Raw genomic sequence first — 13,867 nt, forward strand, 5'->3', positions numbered from 1 at the left:
AGGAGAAATAGGACCGCAACTAGCATGGCGGGGACACAGACAGAGGCCTCACTGTGCATGGGGGCTGCAGAAGAGGGTCCACACTCAGCATCATGAAGAATAGACAGAAGGAGCCTCTCTGACTGCGAGCGGGACTCAGTAGGGGAATTAGTCCTTGTGGGTACCAAGTGCTAACTATAAGGGTACATTCATATGTAGCGGATTTTGGCTTGTAAATTGATACAGATTTAGGTGGCGTTTCTGCGACATGTGAGCGGACCCCTACTGTATTCGGGCACAACAGTAAGCATTATTACCATGGGAAGGCATTAAGAGGGGCGTTGGGGAAGCGGCAGGAGGAGGAGAGTGCGCAGAAGACTAATCATCTTTACACAAATCAGAGAAGATGTAATCTGTGATCACTGGAGGTAACTGCACTGTAATCACTATCACTGCCAGGACTGGTATCTACTATATGGTGACTGCATTATTTATAGCTATACAAGAGCAGAGCGGCTGTGTCTGAGCCCGCAGTGTTAGAAGAGCCGTCTCATCTGTGCGCATGTTTTTTTGGGGCGGTGGAGGGGAGGGTTGATGAGGAAATGGGGTTAAGGCACATCGCTAGGATCATCCCTGGCCGCTAGTACTGCATTAATAGGTCACATAATAGACCCTGTAATGCAGTGTAAACTTCTTGGCAGTTATTTTGGCAGCAAAGAAGGGAAGCTGTAAGGAGGGGGGCTGAACTTTGGCACTTGGGCCCGTGCGCCCTTAGCTAGGCGCCTAGTAGCTACCATAAAATGTCAATGTCTGATCTAACAGGACTTGCAACATGACTGAGGACATAAGCCAAGCCAGTCCCTTCTCCAAAAGGAAGCCCACCCATCTACAGACAGCTGTATTGGGCTTCCCACCTCTCGTCGGTGCTGGTTGGCTGGACGAGAGGCCTTGGATGTCGGTCTCCGGGAGTACGGTTTCTTTTTGCTGTGGCGGTCTCCACAATGTGAAACAGTACAATGGCGCATTTTCCCATAGAAGTTGGATACTTGAAGTATCTGCAGCGCCGCAGGCGGAGCTATTAGTGGCTCGGCCGTTGTGGTGCGCTAGAGAAGGGTAGAGAGGATTACATCAGGCCAGCCATGTGCGAGCCGCCACGGATAATTGGCCAAACTGGCCAGAAGAAGGATATTCTCATGTCATCAAGACAAAAACCGAAATGCCAAGGAGGAGAAGCCGGACGCCCGGCTCACACATCCATAGCAAAACAATCTGCCTTTTACGGGGAAACCTCTCTGTTATTATGGAACCCCAATCTGGAGAAAGCTTCCATTAAAGGGGTATTCTGGAGAATGGCCAACATTTCCCTAACGTTTCTACTTACTGCCATTAGTCCAAACATCCATCTAAATTGCCAAAACGACCTCCAGTACCTTGGTTTTCTCGCCTACCTGCGCCACCGCTGCCTTCCGGTCAGCTGCAGATTTCCCTATTTCTATTGGCCAGATCCTACTTTGAACAGTTCTGCAGCTCACCCACATCGGCGGGGATATCGATCCTATATGGCCTCCACCGAAGGACACTTTATGGTACACAGAGAGTTAAAGGATTTTCCCAGCTCTCTATCGACCTCCTCTAAATATCGGGAAACGAACTATAAGCTCCTAACCCAGTGCTATAAAACTCCATCAAGACGGGCTAAGATAAATCCCGGACCCCCGATGGAGATGCTCTCAGGGAAGAGGCAGTTTGGTGGTCCTGTCCTCGGCTCTACCCACTCTGGCAGCAGATTACCAACTTATCAGTCTATAGAGACTCAATCACTCCATGATTGTTGGACCCATATCAAGAATCAAGAGATCCCCTTAAGGCCGCATCCACACGGTGATTTCGTTGCAGTGTGATAGTGCTACAAATCGCACATATGTACCGCCTATGCTTTCCTACTGGTTCTTCCACACATGTGATGTTTTGTACGACATTGCAAGACTACAAAATCACAGCATGCGCGATACAGCCACAATTTGCAATGTTTTGTAGCCCATGTTTCCCATGGAGGCTTCCTTTCTGTTGCATCACATCGCACAATAACGCGGTTTTCATTCGGTGCAATGCAACTTTTACAGTAGGAAATCCTACTGTAAAAGCCCCCAAACTAAGCCCTAGCTGCACCTGAGAGGTGCTGTCACCTCCGGCACTCGTCTTCAGGCTTCTGCCATCCCTTCCTGGAATGGAAAATCAAAATCCCCACCTCCAGGAAGGGCCAGCTCTGATTGGTTCATGAGCACCGTGGCTCAGCCAATCACAGCCAGCCCTTTCTGGAGGTGGGGATTTTGATTTTCCATTCCAGGAAGTGCTGGCAGAAGACTTCAAGCAAGTGGCGGGGAGCTTCAGGCAACTTTTTAGCGACAAAAAAATTGATATTACACGGACCATGGATGCAATATCACGCTGCCCGTGTGGAAGTGAGCTAAGTTTTTCCTATTAGCTATGAGACAAGTCATACCTAGGATCTAGAAATCTCCCTCGCGCCCCACAGAACTAATGTGGTTGGAGCCTGTAGACCACATAGGACACATGGAAGAGTTCAAGGCTACTGATGACAATAAGCTTACACAGTGTTATCCCGCCTGGTCAGCCTGGTTGCTGTTCCGCAGTTCGCCTAAGGTGAAAAATTGTCTCCTAACCGGTGATATTCCTCCATAACTCTAAAATCGGCACTTGTCCATTTTGTTGTCTATCCAAATGCTGGGGCTCCATGCCGTTGCGAGCACAACCCCCCCCCCCCCCCCCCCCCCGCCACCCCACCTACCTTCCTATTTTCCTTCCTCCCTCAATCTCCCCCTACCTTGTAATTCGTCATAACAGCTGGATGCAGAGCACAAGTGGGGACACTCCGCTTGTCTTCTGCATCCTCCGCTCGGAGCGCAAGGTAATTACTCAATGTTTGAGCGATCACTTTGCGCTGTAAAAAGAACGATTATCGCTCAAAAATAGCTTTCACCCCTTAAACCACTGTTTCCCAACTCCGGTCCTCAGCGCCCCCCGCAGGTCATGTTTTCAGGATTTCCTCAGTGTTGCACAGGTGATATAATTATTTTCGGTGCCTCAGACATTGCCACGGGGGTTCTTACCATAGGATATCCTGAAGACGTGACCTGTGGGGGTCCCCGAGGACTGCAGTTGGGAATCACTGCCTTAAACCCACGGCAACCGGATGCCAGACATGACGCCTGCCATCGCTATTGTAAGTGATACCACATTGCTCTACAGAAGTGATCATAAGTCCCCTGTAAAAAAAATATCTGGTCCCATCGTATCCATAAACAAAAAATAAAAATGAAGCCAAAAACACTTTTGTTCATTTCGCCTCCCAAAAAATGCAGTAAAAGTGATCAAAAAAGCCATATGTACCCCAATATGATACCAATAAATACTACAGCTAACACAAACCCCAAGCTTCACAGGGCTCCGTCCACCGGAAAATAATAAAGATATGGGACTGTGAATGCAGCGATGGAAAGAAGAAGAAAGTTAAATTTCCCCAAATAGTTTTTATTGTGCATCCATATCCGCAGCTGATTCGTCAGAAGGGGTGAAAAATTGGGAAGTGAGGGGAGCGCTGTATCAGCGAGCGCCGAGGCGCTGGTCAGGTGATGTTCACTAGAGGTCACCGGGTAACGGGTGAAAGGCTGCGCTGATAGCACGAAGAACTGAGAGGGGAGCGCTGCGTCTGCCTGAATCAGCTGCGGATATGGATGCACAATAACAACATTTTGGGGAAATTTACTTTTTTTTTTTTTGCATCTCTGCATTCAAAGTCCCATAACTTTATTATTTTTCCATGGACGGAGCTCTGTGACCTCAGTGGAGCTTGCCATGTACATTCTGCAGCAGTCCGCCCTCAGGCCGGGCTCACACAAGCGGATTTGTATTGCTGATCCTGCGATCGACGATCTGTGGCAAAACGTGGGCATTGAAAGCCCTGCAATTTCGAATATTTGCATTCACACTAGCGGCTACAAAGTGAAGAAAAATAGCAGCATGCTCCAGTTTGCTGCGGAATCCGTGCGGATGGCCTCTATAGATGTCAATGGAGACGTCTGACCTGCAGCCGATACGCAATTAACACTGCATATGGGCTGCAGGTACCCGCGTCCTCGCTAAGCGACGGCACGGGAAATACAAATAGACCAAAAAACCGTAGTGCACATGACTGGCGCGGAGCCTCTGTGGTACAGTTAAGGGTGGTACACAGGGTCACCGCATGCGGCATCCGACCCGCTGGTGTGAGCCCGGCCTTAGACCGCTCCAGAAATCTTCCCTGATATCATTGAACAGATTTTTACACAAGTCATGTTATCTTTATGTGCTGAACACAAATGTGACCAAATGCTAATTGTCTCTTGTTTTTGTAATCTGCGATAATTGTTGCTATCATGAAATGCTCGCCGATAGTCACAGGCCGATGGGTAATACCAGTAGTAAGTCACGGACTGGGTCTCAGATCTCTTGGCCTGTGCCTGGTCATCTCTGTGGAGGGTCCAGCAGTAGTCGGCCGGCTGGTAGGGGACCGTTCTCCTTGGTATATTTGCTCCATTGTGGCGATATCTTGATGAAACATTCGCCACGTTCATCTCTAACCACAGCTGTCTGCAAAAAAAACCCCAGATGGGAATGAAGGAAGCGGATCTTTATAGACATACTGCAGCCAAGTTTCTGATGCTGCGTCCGCAGGTCTTGTTCCTTGTGGTTTTCCGCCTTAACGTTCCCGAAACCGTTTGTAGACACGAGGCAAAAAGCATTCCATGCTTGTTTCGCATCACCCTGCAGCAAGCTGTTGAACCGGTCATCTTTGAAGAGCTCTTGAATCTGAGGACCCACAAAAACTCCCCCTTTAATCTTTGCCTCGCTGAGTCGAGGGAATTTTTCATGAAGGTATCAGAAAGCTGGTCCATGGTTTTCACAAAGTTCTTCATCAAACCTAGTTTGATGTGAAGGGGTGGTAGCAGGATTTTGACAGCCTTGACCAGAGCTGGGTGCTGGATATTCTTCTCTCCACTGCTACATTTTGTCTGAGTCCATTCCTTCCACAAGTAGCGCACTTCCCTTGCTCGGCTATCCCACTCAGATAAACACCTGTATTTTGTATATCCCATGGAACTGGCCTCAGTGCAGATGGACCGTTGGGGTAGGGTATTCTCAACTACGTTTGCTTCGTTATCCCGCTGAAGAGAGGACCCAAGAAGAAGTAACTTGTCCCTTGTGTGGTTGCCTGGCTCTCTCCACACCATGGAGACTGCAAACAGCATTGATGGTCTTTTGTCATTCAACCACTGTGACCGCTGTGTTGTACATGTAGCACAGCATAGTTGCGGGGCCCGTGGCTTGTCCTGGTCGCCAATCTTGCATCCGAAGTAAAGATGATACGGCTTCTTCACTTGAGCAGTGATACTTTCCTTCTGGTTGGCAAATGTCACTTCCACACAAATATAGCAAAAATTGTCCACGGTATTAACGCACTTTCGAGGAGTTAGTGTTCTGTATTGTAACTAAAGGGATGAATAGTAAGGTTTATGTAACAGCAGCTTAAACTGTATCCAACAAAGTCTGAAAGGTTTTAAATGCTCTACCCTTCCGACTGGGCTGTATATAGCACTCTAGTGATTAGGTGTTGATACGCACACTGGTGCCGTGGGAGGTAACATGGTGTACTGGTTATGTTGGGGTGAGGTGATGAGCTCAGAGGCAGTGACTGATCACATGACAGTGACATCACAGGTCCTCTAAGCACACGGCTGCGGTCTGGCTTAAACTGTAAGGTTGTTGTTCCAGTCCTACTGGATAAATTTACATGGTGAAACGTTTTATATATGATCTGGAGGAAAGAATTGATGGGAAACTGATCAAATTTGCCGACGACACAAAGCTAGGAGGGATAGCTAACACTAGGGAAGAGAGAGGATTCAAAAAGATCTAGAAAAGCTTGTACAGTGGGCAGCGACTAACAGAATGGTATTTAACAAGGAGAAATGCAAAGTCCTACATCTGGGCAAGAAAAATGGAAAAAGCACAAAGAGAATGGAAGGAATTGGGCTAAGCAGCAGCACATGTGAAAAAGACTTGGGTATACTAATAGATCACAGACTGAACATGAGTCAACAATGTGATGCAGCAGCCAAAAAGGCAAACACAATTCCGGGATGTATTAAGAGAAGCATAGAGTCTAGATCACGTGAGGTCATTATCCACCTCAGTCAGACCTCATCTGGAATACTGGGTCCAGTTCTGGGCACCCCACTTTATAAAAGACACAAACAAACTGGAGCACGTTCAGAGAAGAGTTACCAAGATGGTGAGCGGTCCGCAAATCATGTCCTGTGAGGAACGATTAAAGGATCTGGGAAGGTTCAGCTTGCAGAAGAGAAGGCTGAGGAGACTTAATAGCTGTCCACAAATATCTGAAGGGCTGTCACAGTGCAGAGGGATCAGCCCTATTCTCATCTGCACAAGGAAAGACTAGAAGCAAAGGGAGGAAACTGAAAGGGAGGAGACACAGATTAGATATTAGACAGTGAGGGGGAAATCAATGGGTGGAACAGGTTGCCACGGGAGGTGGGGAGTTCTCCTTCACTGGAAGTGGTCAAACAAAGGCTAGACAAATATCTCTCTTGGATGGGATGATTTAGCAAATCCTGCACGGAGCAGGGGGTTGGACCTGATGACCCCGGAGGACCCGATGACCCTGGAGGTCTCTTCCAACTCTACTTGTCTATGAGTCTATGAACACAAAAAAGGAACTACATGAAATATCTTCTAAATAAGAGCCAATAAGAATTTTGGTCATATTCATGTTCAGCACAGCAATATACCACAGATTAGGCCTTTTTAAGTCAATTTCAGCGTTGACCGGTGTATTTTTTCCCGTATGGGAATGCAAAACACAACGATGGAACTACTCAGTTTTTTTGCATCCCACCTCCAAAAAAATGTGTCAAAAGACACGTCAAACGCAAGAAACACTCCTAAAAACCAAGAGGGTTTGTGTGGTCTATGTAGTATTGACCAAGTACTTGCCAATAGCCTTTGCGGTGGAGCTTTCCCCCCTTGTCCTTCTCTGCCCCATGTGACTTCGCGCTTGGACTACGCCAATCCTATAGCGTCTGCTGTGTTGACTGGAAGTCAGTTTCTTCCTTCATTCCTACGAGAGCCACAATGCGAGTCTCAGAAGAAACGGACTTTGGTTCCGCACAGCAGACACTGTTGGATTGTGGTAGTCCGAGTGTGGGGTGACATGGGGCCGCGGAGGACCAAGACGGGTAGCTCTACAGTAAAGCCATCAGCATAAAGGAAAAGCTCTTATGTAATTGGACAACCATAAATCCGCATACAGGTGCTCAGAGCGGCAAGACGCGTTCCTGCGCAAATTTTTCTTTATATTTTTCTTTTTTTGTACAGAAAAAATAAGCTGAAATGAAGGATTCTTACGCATCCTGTTCCCATCTTATACTAAAAACTGCACATTTGCTTGGGCACTTTGTGGTAGTGATGCAACTCCCTGCCGTCCACTGCATGACCTCACACACCCATAAACTGTGGTGAAAACACATTTTTTCCATCTTTGCCCCCCCCCACCTGATTGTCTGTCACACTCTGAAGCTCTCCTGTGTATATTCCAGTCACTGCAGCCCCCTTTCTGATACTTATCAAGTATAATCTTGAGGTTGTGATTTTTCTTTACTTCTGCATCAACACAGCATTAGCTACAGGCTGTACCATCTCTGCCTGCTGGAAGGACAGTTTAAAGAGACTTTGTCACCATCTTTCTGAGGGCAGCACGAGATAGTGAAAGTCAACACTGATATGTCTGTGTGGATCTGTGTAGGAGTTTTGGAGAAACTTGCATTCTATCAGTAGCAGCACACACATAGGGGACTACTGAATCTAGTCCTAGATATTCATGAGCTGCAGGATAATTCCACGCACCTCGTCCTCCAGCCGCTGGTTGACAGCTCTATGCTTATTTCTATAGATAGCGGAAGCGCTGACAGTCATTGGCTGGAGATGGTGTGACTAGGCTGCAGCTCACGAATATGCTTGGGTGCTAGTAAAATGTAGGTTTCTCCACAACTCCTGCACAGATCCGCACAGCAGACATATCACTGCAATCAGTGTGACCGGCGCGATCTGATGGAGCTCTCAGTGAGAGCTGCAAAAAGATGGTGAGAGATTCTCTTTAACCTTTAGCAATCCAATTTTGGATTCAGGGTTTCCTAGGGGGCTTTCACTTCTGGCTAGAGCCAGTACTTCAGTATGGGACATGCTGGAGAGGCCCCCCGACAACAGAGCAGCCAGTAATATACAGTAAGAATACCCTGACAGACGTCTTCCGACATCGGAGCTGTACAGCCTTCAATCAGAATGTCTTCAGACGTCAGACAGTGGATTGGAAAGGGTTAAATATCATTACCTTCTATAGTCACCTAAATAAGCTACAGCCCATAAGTATACAGTCAGGAGGATGAGCTGTGATCTCCGCTGTTATGCCTGTGTGACCATCAGCAGTAACTGTGATAGGAGGGTTTGTCCCCCCCTGGAGGCAGTTTCTTTGGTGGATCCATGTAACAGCATCACACAGACAAAAAAAACGACTAGAAACTAAACACACAACCCCAAGTCAATCTGAGCGGTCAGAAGGGAGATCACATGACCATCTGAGGAGGAAGAGGCTGGGAGTGTCTGATGAAGAGGAACTAACAAAGATAAACTCCAGCCAACATATACTGGAGCGACAGCTGCATCATGAATGAATAAACATCAGGAAAAGTATCTCCTTATTTACATGTTTTTACATTTGAAATACATAAATTTTTATTTTTTGATTTAGCATTTTTGTTCCACTTTCTTTACATAACTGTTGGGGGCGCCATCCTGCCTCGCTGTGAACACCTGGAGAGATACGCTTTAGAGTTGGCACATGGACATAAAATAAAGCATGGCCTTCTAAAGGTGACTGCAGTGGCCATGCTCTGTGGCCTGTGCAGGGAGGGGGAGGAGGTGCACAGAGATGAACTCTTCTTCCCTGATCAATGGTGAATCCTGTGTCATCTGCCTGCAGCTTCATAACAGAGGGTTTACCTTTCATTGTAGCCCCTCCCTCTGACAATGAGGTGACTAACTCCCCCTTCCCCAATAATGGATGGGATCAGCCTGTTGTAAATCTCATTGGCCAGTGTGAAAACTGCAAGATTTCAGTTATTTTCATAAGGCAATATAAAAAGTTAACAGAAATCACCATTTATTTAAAAAAATATTGCTTAAAAGGGAATGTATCAGCATTTTTTTAAATAACCAAACATTGAAACATTTTTCAAATTTTATTTCCAGATTGTAGATTTTTTTATTCCGTTGTCTATACATGACTATGGGGGCGGCCATCTTGCCTGATCTGCAGTTAACAGCTATTAAAGAAGCGCTTAATTAGCAACTTCAAATCATCATAGACACAACGGACAGGAAAGGAGCCATGTACTCCTATGGGAGAATGTTGTGGACATGCCATGACCAGTGTAGAGAGGGGGAGAACGGTGGTGTGTGTGTGTCTGTGTGTGTCTGTGTGTGTGTGTGAGTGACCTCTCAGTGTAATCCTGTTTGTACAAGGAGGGGAGGAGGCGAGCTGTGACTACTGTGGATGGTGGCTCCTGTGTTATCTCTATATACAGGTGTCACCTCTCAGTGTAATCCTGTCAGTGATGATAATGAGATGACAGCTGAGAAGTTTTCTCTACAGAACAGGAAGTGTCAGACTATTATTAGTCATAGGGGTCACTGTGCAGGGAGGGGAGGAGGTGAGCTGTGACTATTGTGTATGGTGGGTCGTGTGTTATTTATATATAGGTGTCTCCTCTCAGTGTAATCCTGTCTGTACAGGGAGGGGAGGAGGTGAGCTGTGACTATTGCGTATGGTGGGTCGTGTGTTGTTTATATATAGGTGTCTCCTCTCAGTGTAATCCTGTCTGTACAGGGAGGGGAGCTGTGACTATGGTGTATGGTGGGTCGTGTGTTATTTATATATAGGTGTCTCCTCTCAGTGTAATCCTGTCTGTACAGGGAGGGGAGGAGGTGAGCTGTGACTATTGCGTATGGTGGGTCGTGTGTTTATATATAGGTGTCTCCTCTCAGTGTAATCCTGCCTATGTTACTGAGATGACTTTACCCTACACAACAGGAAGGTCCCTCTCACACAGGCATATTTTCCAGCGCAGCGCTAAACGCTGTCAAATGCTACCATTGATTTCAATGGGCCTCCCAGAAATCTGTTGAAACAGTGTTTTTAACGATGCGCTTTACAAGCGGTATATTTTCATATGTTTCTGCGTTTTAAAATGCGATGCTTTGCCCAGGGGCATCTTTACTAGAAAGACCTGGCATAAACAGACTTCTCAGCACATGAGGCGTCAGATCCAGAGCCGAATAACATTAAATGGGGGAGGGGGGAAGGGGGTAATAATGAAGTAATAAGAATGTATAGAAATAAAACACAACATATAAAAGGTGAATCAATAAGGCCTATTGGATGTTCTGGGGTTACGGACTGGAGAGGGAAAAGCGGTTTGTTCTGCACCGCGTCAGGTGATATGCGCTAGATCTTATTTTACTTACCCAGCAGGCTCGGTCCAGGTCCTTCCGCTGCTCTCCGCAGCTTCAGCACGTCTTGCAGTCCTCGGCCGCCCAGAGAAGATCACTTCCAGGTTACGGGATTCATAAATCCCGTCTCCAAGAAGCGATGGCTAGTCAAGTGCTTGCTGAACCAATGCTATGGCTGTGATTGGTTCATCCAGGGCTGCACCAATCAGCTGAGCGGCGCTCGATGAATAAACCACAGCTGTCGCGTTGTGGAGGCGGGATTTAGGAATTGTCTGAGCCACGGCATTGATTGGTCAATTCAAAAATCTCACCTCCACAACGCGATGGCTGTGATTGGTTCTCCGCCCACTGGTCAGCCAATCAATACAGCGCTGAATGAACCAATCACAGTCATTGCATTGATTCATCAAGTGCGGCATTGATTGAGCATCGCTTGAGGGTGATCGCCTCCTGGAGGTGGGATTTATGAATCCTGTACCGGGAAGTGATTTTCTGTGGGCGGCCGAGGACTGCGGCAGAGCTCCTGAGAGCAGCGGGAAGACCAGATGGAGCCTGCTAGGTAATGTATTACTTTTTTTTTTTTTCTTAAATGTAATGCAGCTAAGGCTTACTTTTGGGGTAGGCCTTATATTTCAGCCTCCCCGAAAAATCAGGGTAGGGCTTATTTTCGGGGAAACTTGGTACAGACGTTTGACTACATTTGTATCTGCAGCCTGTAAACCTGACAGGTAGACCTGGAATGGGGGTGCAGGACATACAGGGATCCGGGGAAGGGGGGATAAGCTGAACTGTTTTAACCCATGAAGAGCCTGCTTACATTACAATTGTATAACTGCCACCCAGTTAATGTAAAAATGGACACAAACCTATAGAAACCTATAGCTATTTACTGTATAGGCTTTTAGAGCATACAGGTAGGTCTATTTCATGTATACGTATTAAACGTAGATTATAGATCCTAAGTGGACAACTCTTCTGGTTGGAGGACTGCAGCATCAAGTTTATATCGATCTCAAAAATTAAAAAAAAAACCAGAAATCAAAAGTAAAGAAAATATATATTTAACATAAAAGCTTACATTCACATTGCATTTGTAGTAAGTCTTCAGACCCTCTCGCTGTTTTGGCTTGTGTTCCCCATCGGTCTGCAATACCTCATAATAACAAAGTGACAACAGAACGGCAGAAATCTTGGTACTTTTTAGTTTTTCCACTTTTAAAACACTACAACTTTGCATTGACATAAGTATTCACACCCTCTGGTGACACTTGTAGCTCCAAGGCTCCCATTTTCTCTTGATCATCTGAGAGGTTTCTACACCTTGATTGTGGGAAATTCAGCTGATGGGACATAAAAGACCGCCCACCTATATAACATCTCACCGCTCACAATGCATATCTGAGCCAGAACCATGGAGTCGGGAAGGAATTTCTCCCCCAAATGGGCTAATTGGCTTCTGCCGCATCAGGTTTTTTGCCTTCTTCTGGATCAACAGGGGGGAAGGGGGGGGGGGTGAAACAGGCTGAACTAGATGGACATTGTCTTCATTCAGCCTAACTTACTATGTAAAACCAATCCATGAGGAGGACAGAACTGTATGTAGAGCTGAGAGACAGGATTGTGTAGAGGCACAAATCTGGAGAAGCTACAAAAACATTTCTGCTGCCCTGAAAGTTCAAGACCCCGAAGGCCCCCAAAATTCTTACATGGAAGAACAACCAGGGCTCTTCTAGGAGTTGCCAACCTCCAAACTAAGGGGTAGAAGGGTCTTGGTAAGAGAGGAGACCAAGAGCCCAGCGGCCCCCATAATACTTACACAGGAGAACAACCAGAACTCTTCCTAGAGCTGCCGACCCCCAAACTAAGGGGGAGAATGACCTTGGTAAGAGAGGTGACCAAGAACCCAACGGTCACTCTGGCCAAGCTCCAAAGCTCCTGTGTGCAGATGGGAGAAACTTCCACAAGGTCAACCATCACTGCTGCCTCCACCAATCTGGGCTTTATGGCGGAGGGGCCATAAAGAAGCCTCCTCAGTAAGAGACATGAAAGCTGCTTGGAGTTTACCTAAAAGCACCTAAAAGACTTCCCATTGTAAGAAACAAGATTCTCTGCTCTGAGGAAACTTTGGTGGAATTTTCTGGCCTCTAAGTGTTGTGTCTGGAGGAAACCGAACGCCGCTCATCACCTGCCCAATACCATCCCTACAGTGAAGACTGATGGTGGCAGCATCATTCTGGGGAAGAGGAGAACGGTCAGGGTGGGTGGAAACCAGGCACCGCTCATCACCTGCCCAATACCATCCCTACAGTGAAGACTAATGGTGGCAGCATCATTCTGGGGAAGAGGAGAACGGTCAGGGTGGGTGGAAACCAGGCACCGCTCATCACCTGCCCAATACCATCCCTAGAGTGAAGACTAATGGTGGCAGCATCATTCTGGGGAAGAGGAGAACGGTCAGGGTGGGTGGAAACCAGGCACCGCTCATCACCTGCCCAATACCATCCCTACAGTGAAGACTGATGGTGGCAGCATCATGCTGTGGAAGGAAGACCGGTCAGGGTGGGTGTAAACCAGGCGCCACTCATCACCTGCCCAATACCATCCCTACAGTGAAGACTGATGGTGGCAGCATCATGCTGTGGAAGGAAGACCGGTCAGGGTGGGTGTAAACCAGGCGCCACTCATCACCTGCCCAATACCATCTCTGTGAGGCCTGGCGGGGGAGGGGAGACTGGTCAGAGCTGAATGGAGCAAAGTACAGAGATAATGACAACCTGATCCAGAGCGCAAAAGACCTCAGACTGGACAGAAGGGTCACCATCCAACACGACAATGACCCTAAGTCCCCAGCCAAGACAACACAGCAATGGGGACAACTCTGAATGTCCTCGAATGGCCCGGCCAGAACCCTGAGCCCAATGGGACATCTCTAGAGAGACCTGGAGGCTGGAATCACTGCCAAAGGTGCTTCAACTAAGTACGGCTGTGAATAAGGGTAGTTCTTTCTTTTAAAAAAAAAAAAATACAAAAGATTTCTCCCGTTCTGTTGTCTCTTTGTCAGGATGGGGTCATGAGTGCAGAATGATGGGGAACACGAGCGCAATGTAACAACATGTGAAGGTGGAAGGATCTGAAGACGTTCTGAATGCAGCGGACACAACCGGCCGTTTTATTTACAGTTATTGGTAAGTTTTCTGACGATCTTGCAACTTCTCACATAACAAAAAAAACACCAAACACCAAA

At 47.1% G+C, this 13,867-nt stretch overlaps 1 protein-coding gene across 4 annotated transcripts in view; it reads right to left on the bottom strand.

Moving 5' to 3' along the window:
• ITSN1 (intersectin 1) overlaps positions 1-13,867 on the bottom strand; it is a 147,591-nt gene that overhangs the window by 30,998 nt on the left and 102,726 nt on the right. The window lies entirely within an intron of this gene.

The sequence above is a fragment of the Eleutherodactylus coqui genome, chromosome 4 (assembly GCF_035609145.1).
Source record: "Eleutherodactylus coqui strain aEleCoq1 chromosome 4, aEleCoq1.hap1, whole genome shotgun sequence".
Taxonomy (NCBI): Eukaryota; Metazoa; Chordata; class Amphibia; order Anura; family Eleutherodactylidae; genus Eleutherodactylus; species Eleutherodactylus coqui.